The sequence below is a fragment of the Cnephaeus nilssonii genome, assembly GCF_951640355.1.
Source record: "Cnephaeus nilssonii genome assembly, chromosome: 7".
NCBI classification, from domain to species: Eukaryota; Metazoa; Chordata; class Mammalia; order Chiroptera; family Vespertilionidae; genus Cnephaeus; species Cnephaeus nilssonii.
This window is the reverse complement of record NC_137078.1, coordinates 56,600,908-56,610,880: the sequence shown is the minus strand read 5'-3', so window position 1 is coordinate 56,610,880 and position 9,973 is coordinate 56,600,908.

Sequence of the window (9,973 nt, the reverse complement as noted above, 5' to 3'; positions counted from 1 at the left end):
GCTTCCAGCCAAGCTTTGATCTCTGATTCCCATCCCTTTCCACAGTCCTCAATATAAGTCCAGCCACAGTTAAAAAGCATCTCCTTCTAGCTCTGCTGATGACATAAGAGGCAAGGACTGGGGATCCAATCAATAGTTACCACCTGCCCCTGGGAATTAATTGGTAAGAAGGAGAACTGGGCCTCAGAGATGAGATCATTATAAGCTGGAAGGAAACGCCAGCAGAAAAAGATGGCACTATTATCTGAAACATTCATCTTTTTATGTGTGAAACTGATGGCTGACATGCAAAGACCTAAGGGTTTCAAATGCAGGGCATATGAAAAACTTCTCTTAATACATTGTTTGACACAGGCACTTGAAATTTTTATATTTGAGGTTTCAGTTATTTTCAAACTACCCTCCAAAGGCTATGTTATGCCATCATTTTAAAATTTTTTCTGAGGCACAAATTTGGATCACACTATGAACAGCAAGCCATAAGGCAAATGAATGAGCTGACTGCCTGGCATCAGATTCTCTATGGAGTTTTATCTCTTCTTAGTACTTAATTCCACTTAATCCTTACCAAGAGCCCTCCTGGGGAGATACTATCACCCTCATCTTATAGATTAATGTATAGGAGGTCATGGGCTATGGTAATATTCCTGAAGTTGAGGACTTGAGAAAGTCTCAAAAAATATATCATTTTATGTCAAGAATCTACCAGACTAATTTTTCCCTCCTCTACTTGGAACAATCCAGCTAAAAGAAAAAACAAATAAACGTGAATGCAAATGATCTGGAGATTGTCTTCTAATTCCTGATACCAAGTAAAAATAAATTGCTCCCAAGAGGACTTAAAGTTAGTTCCATGATTTAGGTCCATGAGTCATTCTAAAAAATGCTATCACCAAAACCAAAGAAAGTACTCAATGGGCAGAGGGAGATTGTTAGTACACAAATGACACAAGTAAGTACGTGAGTGCTTGAGAATGGAAGATTACAAACTCCGCCAGGAATTGTAGGCTCTTGCACCCTCCTTCCCAGTCCCGGCTGGCCTCTCCCTTTTGTTTTTTGCTCCATCTGGCACTCCTCTTTCTACCTCTTTTTTTCCCCCTCCCAAAGTAGCACTATTTCTCTCTCTCTCTCTCTCTCTCTCTCTCTCTCTCTCTCTCTCTTCCTTCCTTCCTTCCTTCAGAGAAATTGTCTTCTCTTCCTGTCCTGAAATACAGAAAGGACATTGCCCACATCCTTCACGTGGTGTCAAGTACCAACTGATGCCTCTCTAGACTTATGAGATGTAATTAGAGCTACCACAACCTCCTATTCTACCATCTAAGAGAGCCTTACTCTCAAAGTCCTTTGCCAGTTCTCTGTGCATTACACTCAGATGGGCAGCTCCCTTGAATGCAAGCACATCTCTATTCCTTTGGGGATATCCACAGGCCAACCCTCTCAAAGGTTTCTATAAAAACCCAAACAAATGTTTTAGGGTTTTGTAGACTTTGCAGAATTATTTTTAATTTTTTGTTTTGGTGAGTGGTGGTTAAAGTGGAGAAACATGGAGAAGCACACAGCATGCCACCATTTTATTCAGCCTTCCTCCCTCCCCACTTTTTCATGATCTCATTCTCCAAGCACTCTGAGAGCTACAACTCACCCTCACCTGTGCAATCCACTGGTCCTTTTCTCTTAAAGGGCCAACAGCCAACTCTCAGAACTTGAGAGGCTCATCAAAAAGCTTCCGGCAAACAAAAGCCCGGGGCCAGACGGCTTCACAGGAGAGTTTTACCAAACTTTCAAGGAAGAACTAAAACCTATCCTCCTCAGACTATTCCAAAAAATTCAAGAGGAAGGAACACTTCCAGGCTCCTTCTATAAAGCTAGCATCACCCTAATACCAAAACCAGATAAAGACAACACAATGAAAGAGAATTATAGACCAATATCCCTCATGAACATAGATGCCAAAATCCTCAACAAAATCCTAGCAAATCGGCTCCAGCAATACATCAGAAAGATCATACATCATGACCAAGTAGGATTTATCCCAGGAATGCAAGGATGGTACAATATCCGCAAATCAATAAATGTGATACATCACATAAACAAATTGAGAGATAAAAATCACATAGTCATATCAATAGATGCAGAAAAAGCATTTGACAAAATCCAACACCCTTTCTTGATAAAAACTCTCAACAAGGTGGGAATAGAAGGATCATACCTCAACATAATAAAAGCTATATATGATAAACCCACAGCAAACATCATACTCAATGGGCAAAAACTAAAACCATTTCCCCTAAGAACAGGAACAAGACAGGGATGCCCCCTCTCACCACTCCTGTTTGACATAGTACTGGAAGTATTAGCTACCGCAATTAGGCAAGAAGAAGAAATAAGAGGCATCCAAATTGGAAAAGAAGAAGTGAAGCTGTCCTTATTTGCAGATGACATGATATTGTACGTAAAAAACCCAAAAGATTCCATCAAAAAACTAATAGACTTAATAAATGAATTCGGCAATGTAGCGGGATACAAAATTAACGCCAAGAAATCTATGGCATTTCTATACACCAATAGTGAACTTACAGAAAGAGAGACTAAAAAAGCAATCCCATTTACCATCACACCAAAAAAATTAAGATACCTAGGAATAAACTTAACTAAGGAGGTAAAAGACCTATACGCAGAAAACTACAGGACACTGAAAAAAGAGATAGAGGAAGACGTAAACAGATGGAAGAACATACCATGTTCATGGATTGGTAGAATCAACATCATTAAAATGTCCATACTACCCAAAGCAATTTACAGATTCAATGCACTCCCCATCAAAATACCAACAGCATATTTCACAGACCTAGAAAGAACTCTCCAAAAATTCATCTGGAATAAAAAAAGACCCCGAATAGCCGCAGCAATCCTGAGAAAGAAGAATAAAGTAGGAGGGATCTCAATACCAGATTTCAAGCTGTATTACAAAGCCACTGTTCTCAAAACAGCCTGGTACTGGCACAAGAACAGACATATAGATCAATGGAACAGAATAGAGAATCCAGATATCGACCCAAACCACTATGCTCAATTAATATTTGACAAAGGAGGCATGAACATACAATGGAATCAAGACAGTCTCTTCAATAAATGGTGTTGGGAAAATTGGACACACACATGCAAAAAAATGAAACTAGATCACCAACTTACACCATACACAAAAATAAACTCAAAATGGATACAGGACTTAAACATAAGACAGGAAACCATAAAAATACTAGAGGAATTCACAGGCAACAAAATCTCAGACATATGCCAAAAGAACTTCTTCACTGACACTGCCCCTAGGGCAATGGAAGCTAAAGAGAAAATTAACAAATGGGACTACATCAAAATAAAAAGCTTTTTTACAGCAAAAGAAACCATCAACAAAACAACAAGAAAGCCCACTGCATGGGAGAACATATTTGCAAATGCTAGCACTGATAAAGGTTTAATCTCCAACATCTACAGGCAGCTTATGCAACTTAATAAAAGGAAGATAAATGATCCAATAAAAAAATGGGCAACGGACCTAAACAGAATATTTTCAAAAGAAGACAGAAGGAAGGCCAAGAGACACATGAAAACATGCTCAAAGTCACTTATTATCCGAGAGATGCAAATCAAAACAACAATGAGGTACCATCTCACACCTGTCAGAATGGCTATCATCAACAAATCAACAAACGACAAGTGTTGGCGAGGATGCGGAGAAAAAGGAACCCTCGTGCACTGCTGGTGGGAATGCAGACTGGTGCAGCCACTGTGGAGAACAGTATGGAGTTTCCTCAAAAAACTGAAAATGGAACTCCCATTTGACCCAGTAATCCCACTCCTGGGAATATATCCCAAGAAACTAGAAACACCAATCAGAAAGGATATATGCACCCCTATGTTCATAGCAGCACAATTTACAATAGCTAAGATTTGGAAACAGCCTAGGTGCCCGTCAGCAGATGACTGGATCAGAAAACTGTGGTACATCTACACAATGGAATACTATGCTGCCATAAAAAAGAAGGAATTCTCATCATTTGCAGCAACCTGGATGGAATTGGAGAATATTATACTAAGTGAAATAAGCCAGTCAATGAAAGAAAAATACCACATGATCTCACTCATTTATGGATAATAAAGAACAAAAAGATAGATACAGAGACAGTAAAGCAACAAACAGACTTTCAAATTACAGGGGGAAAGTTAGGGAGAGCGGGGGGGGGGGGGTGAGATAAGAAATCAAACGAAGGACTTGTATGCATGCATATAAGCATAAACAATGGACGCAAAACTCTGGGGGGTGAGGGCATGTGTGGGTGTGGGGTGGGGGGGTAATGGTAAGATATGTACACATATAATACCTCAATAAAAAATTTAAAAAAAAAGAACTTGAGAGGCTCAGATCAGCCTCAAGTGAGACTATCAAAGTGCTTTCCTATGAAAATGTTCTTATATCTGCTGCTGAAAAAATAAAAATCTCTCCTTTTGATGACATAATCATGAGAACTGTCCTAAATGGAACAGTCTACCCAGGGAAATAGGGAGATTGATTTCTTAGGCCAAACACATAGAGAGCCATTTGCAGTTGGGAATGTTTGGCCTACAGGCTGTATAAGGCCCACAAAATCATTTGGTCTGGCCCTGTCAAGGCATTAGGAGTGAGTTAATTAACCATTTGACCAAATATAGCAGGCTAAATTTTAATTATAGCCCACAAATGCACGGATTTTGTGCACTGGGCCTCTAGTAGCATCATAAAAGAGAGGTGCTAGTATTAACTTTATCTTATTGTCATTGTTTTGTTGGCAGGTTGTCCAAGTCAGAGAGGCAGAAGAACTTAATAAAAAGAGTACTCAATTAGGAGTCAAAAGAAGTAAACTGTAGTACCACTTTTGGCACATAAAAATTGAATAATGTTAAATAGACTACTTGACTGATCTGGGCCTAAGTTTTCTCACTTGAAACTGTGGAGTGATGATTACAATCTTCTTTGACTACCCCACATTTGTCATGAGAGTTACATGAGAAAATTAAGATTACCATGCTTTGAAATATTTAATTACCTTAAAAATTGGTGCAAATGGTAGAGTTTGCCACATCTGCCTTAGATGCCCATCCCACATTTCCAGTCCTTGCTCCCCACTGCTTCTTTGTTGTCCCCAGCTTGTCTTGAACCCACCGAAGCACATCAGCTTATTCATGCTCCTGGAAAAAATAACCCTAAATCTACTCAACCCTCAATCCCTCCTTTGCTGCTTAAAAAGCTTACTGTTCAGTGATCCCAACTCTCTGCTGATTCAAAGATTAATTAGTGACTCTAAACTACCATTCTCTGAGGACACATTTGCACTTTCAGTCGTTTTCTGGAGACATTACCCTATTCAACCAACAGGAAGATAAAGATGGTGGAGTTATTTTAGAGGCAATAGACCTTGTGGTTGGTGTCTGTGCAGAAAGCAGCCTGCTGTATGTCAAGGTGGGCCAAATGTGCTCTCTTTTGTGTCCTCTTGGAGCTTCTATCCCAAGCCCCTATTGATTAGCCGCAAGAACTACAGACCCTCATAGCCTTAAAACAGCTTTCATTCTATACTAACTGCCTCTCCTGTATGGCCAGAGGCAAAAGCATGGACCATATGACCTCGAGACACTCCTTCTGATTCTTGGAATCAAATATCAAAGGGATTCCAGGCACAGTGATTGCAGCCCATTCTCATTTCTTCAACCAACAAACATTTACTAAACTCCTAGAGTAAACCAGGCACTATGCCAGAGTCTGAGCACACAAAGCTCAATAAATGCAACCTAGCCCTGAACTGAGTGCTAACCTCTTTCCATAAAACTAAATAAAAGCACCATTCATTTTTAATATTTGAAAGAGAAAACAAAAACTTTTCACACGCAACTTCTCATTGCTCTTCACATCAGTTACATCAGTTGTTAGCTCTGTGATTTAATAACTGATATTCCCATTTAACAAAAGAGGATCTGAGGCTCTGAGGGTTTCAGGGATTTGCCTAATGTCAAAGAATCTCCAAGTTAGTAGAGCTGGAATTTGAGAGGGCAGGTGCTTTGAGTGAAAGGCAAGCCAGTTGTCATTGGTCTGTGCCATCCATCTTTGGGATTCTGGGACCTGTTTAAATCGTTAGTGGGAACCAAACAGAGGAAGTAGTATATGATCAACTCATAAGTATATGATCTTATATATCAGATGCCCTCTTCCCTTATTCCCTTGCTTACTTTGCAATGAAAGCCAGACAAAGGCAAATACAAAGGCAAGAGTGGATTGACATGCTCCAAAAAGGCAGCACAGACCTTGAAGGGTTTATCATATGCATGAGTCATTATCTTCCTCTCCATCAGAAGGGCTCTGATTTCACAGCACATTTTCAGAACTAGAATGGGAGAGTCCTGCACAAAACCAAAAGTTAGTAGTAGAACAGTCTTGAAGCTCCCAGGCCTTTTGGCTAGAGATAATAATTTGGTCAGAGGGCTTTTAGTTTTTTATTTGGGTCTATAGGGGACTGTAGCTATCTGCAGTTTCTATGACAAGCACTTTTTTTCTATAAGTAGATCTGCCCCAGGAACTGTCATCAATTCTTAATAAATGTTCACAAATGACTGATCAATGACTGGAAGTACATGTCCCTCCTCCAGTATACACCTTAGTCATTCCCAACAGTGAGTGAATAAATAAGGGTTTCTTTTGCATTACAGGGAAATTTATTCTGGTATTCCTGGAAGCCAACTGAAGTAAATTCAAGTAAGCATTCTCTATGCTGTTAATAGTGCAACTCTTTCTAAAAATAGTCTCTCACTAGAATATCTCTAGGCCAAACCAGCTTAGATTTCAATAACTCAGTATCAAAATAGTATTTCTCTGGCTCTTCCCCCACCTGCTATTGCCGTAATTCCAGTCCCCTCAAACTCCTCCCTTGCTCATTCTGGGAATCTACAGGAAGTGGCCCATTTTGAACAGTGATCTTGGCTATTATTTTCTTCTTTTCCCATTCAGGCTTATAGCAGTGATGTTTTCTGTCATGACCAATGCCAAAGACTCCATAATGTGACCTTGTTTCTAGAGTGTGGTGACTTCTCCATTTAGATATGAGCTGACGTTGGCTCAGGTGGTCATCCTTCATGTGGACATGCTCTAGGAGGCCCAAACCACCTTTCCTCTAAATGTGCTTGGAACTGTACTCAAGGACAAGGACAACATAGATTGTCAAACTGGGACCCCTGCTACAAGATAAAGCAAGCAAGTAACTGCATTGGCTTGTTTTTTCCCAGATGGGGTTGAACTAGCCTAGACTTGGCTGAAGAGGTGATAATAAGTGTGCTGGTAACATTCAGATCTCTTTCATGCCTGGCATAAGTACATAAGCTAATAATACCCCTCACTGTAGAGTAAGTGGGAGAAAGAGAACTGAGCTCATTTACTCCATCCCCTGGGAAGAGGAAGAGAGAGTATAAACTAGAGACACAGTCCCTTGATGGACCTGAGTGACAAATTGCTCTATCAAAGGTTGAGACACATGTCTAACAAGTGAGTTTCTAAGGGCAATGGGACAAGTGATTGGAAATGAAGGCTTTTTCAGATGTTGCATTGTTTGTTATTTCCTGTCTTGCTCCACATAGCAGTTGATGTAGCTGTCAGGGATATTTAAAGACAGCAAAGACATTTAAACAAGCAGCACATATAAATTTTTTAAAAGGCAAGCATAATTGGGGCACAAAATGAAGTTGGAATAAAGCGCATGGAAAAAACAAAAGCCACTCATGAGGCTCTAAGCTTCCCAGCATTGACACACAAAAGAAGCCTGATTAGTAATGGTATTCCTAGATTTCTCAGGATTTGTTTTAAATTTCTCAAGAAAAGATAGCTATTCCTGATACCAAGTAAAAATAAATTGCTCCCAAGAGGACTTATAGTTCCATGATTTAGGTCCATGAGTCATTCTAAAAAATGCTATCACCAAAACCAAAGAAAGTACTCAATGGGCAGAGGGAGATTGCTAGTACACAAATGACACAAGTAAGTACGTGAGTGCTTGAGAATGGAAGATTACAAACTCAGCCAGGAATTGTAGGCTCTTGCACCCTCCTTCCCAGTCCCGGCTGGCCTCTCCCTTTTGTTTTTTTGCTCCATCTGGCACTCCTCTTTCTACCTCTTTTTTCCCCTCCCAAAGTAGCACTCTCTCTCTCTCTCTCTCTCTCTCTCTCTCTCTCTCTCTCTCTCTCTCTCTCTTCCTTCCTTCCTTCAGAGAAATTGTTTTCTCTTCCTGTCCTGAAGTACAGAAAGGACATTGCCCAAGGGCATACAGCTGCTCAATGAAAGTTATGTGCCTTAAGTCTTTAAGTCAGACCTATGTTTTGACCCAAATTATATCCCTAAATATTCATTGAATATTTAGCAATATTTATTGAGTTATAACTAAGGTACTCCCATCTATACTCAAGACTTGAAACATCATCTTTATACTCATATCTCCCAAGTTTGTACATCTGGTCCTGACCTTTCTCCTGAAATCCCAACTCACATATCCAATGCCTTTGAACATCTCCACTCAGATGCCTAGCAAGTAAGATAATGAAGGCTGGGTTGTGCCTCTCAAGCTTCTGCTTAAGTCTTCTGTATCTCAGGAAGTGGCATCTTTACTTACCCAGTTATTTAAGTTGGTTTTCCTTCCCCATCCCCATTGAGTACATTGGAAACCTATCTGCTCCATCTTCAAAATAGACCCCCAAATCCACACATTGCTTTCCAGTTCCAATACTATCACTCCAGTCCCAGCTCTCTCTCTCTCCCGTTCTACTGCTAAAATAACCTAAACAACCTCCCTTTTTCAAACATTGCACTACTCCCAGGCTAATCTTTACACAGCCTCTACAGTAATATGCTTAAAACTAAACCAAATCATGGCACTCCTTTGCTCACAATCCTCCTATGCTATCCTTGTACTGAATAAAATCTACATTTCCTATCAGGGAATGGCTTCAAGGCTGTATATAATCTGGCCCTGATTATCTCTCTGAACTCATCTCCAAGCACTTTCCCCTTTGTTCATTGTGCTCTAGCCGTACTGGTCTTATTGTTCCTGGAACAGGTGAAGTTCATTCCCACTCAGCGCCTTTGCACTTGCTCTTCCACGTGATACACAGATTATCTGAATGATTAAGTAATTAGGACCCTTTGCTGTGCATACCATGTTGGCTACTGATTAAGAGCTTTTACAGGTCCAGGGTACTGAGGAAGGGACTCTATGGTAAGGGGGCATTGTTATCTCAAAAGCAACCTCCAAGTCCTCCTTTCTTGATGGCAGCCTAAGGAACTCCCTCCATCTTCTGCCTCTCACATTGTCGATGCTGCTTACTAGCACTTGTCACAATTCCTGGCCTGAGACATATTGTAGTCTGTGTCTCATTCTTATCTTCCCTTCCAGTCTGCATTCATCCTGCTCTCATCAAGCACTTATGATGTACCAACTATTAAAACAGCTCAAATCCCAAAGAATTTACAGTCTCCCCAGATGACTAGCCAGGAAGCAACAATGGAACACCAGGTGATGTTTGGTCAGCAGGATGTTAGGTTAGCAGGATAATGTAATGACTAAATGCCTAAGCATTGGGATCAGACTGACCTAGGGGCAAATTCTAGCTCTGACACCAGTTGGTGATTTTTGCTAAATTATTTATTCTCTTAAGCCTCAATTTCCACATCTCTAAAATAAAGTTAATAATGATTAAATGTCATTAAATAGGGTGATTGTGAACATTACACAAAATATTGTATATAAAGAACTCAGGAGTGCCTGATTTTGTGTACCATTCAACAAATGTTATTAATAACAACAAGTATGTATGAAGCTGTCAGGAAATCCTTCACAGAGGAACAAACGCTTGTGTTATTACTTAAAGGAAGCATTCTTAATCTAAGCAGGCACGTGCACCTGTG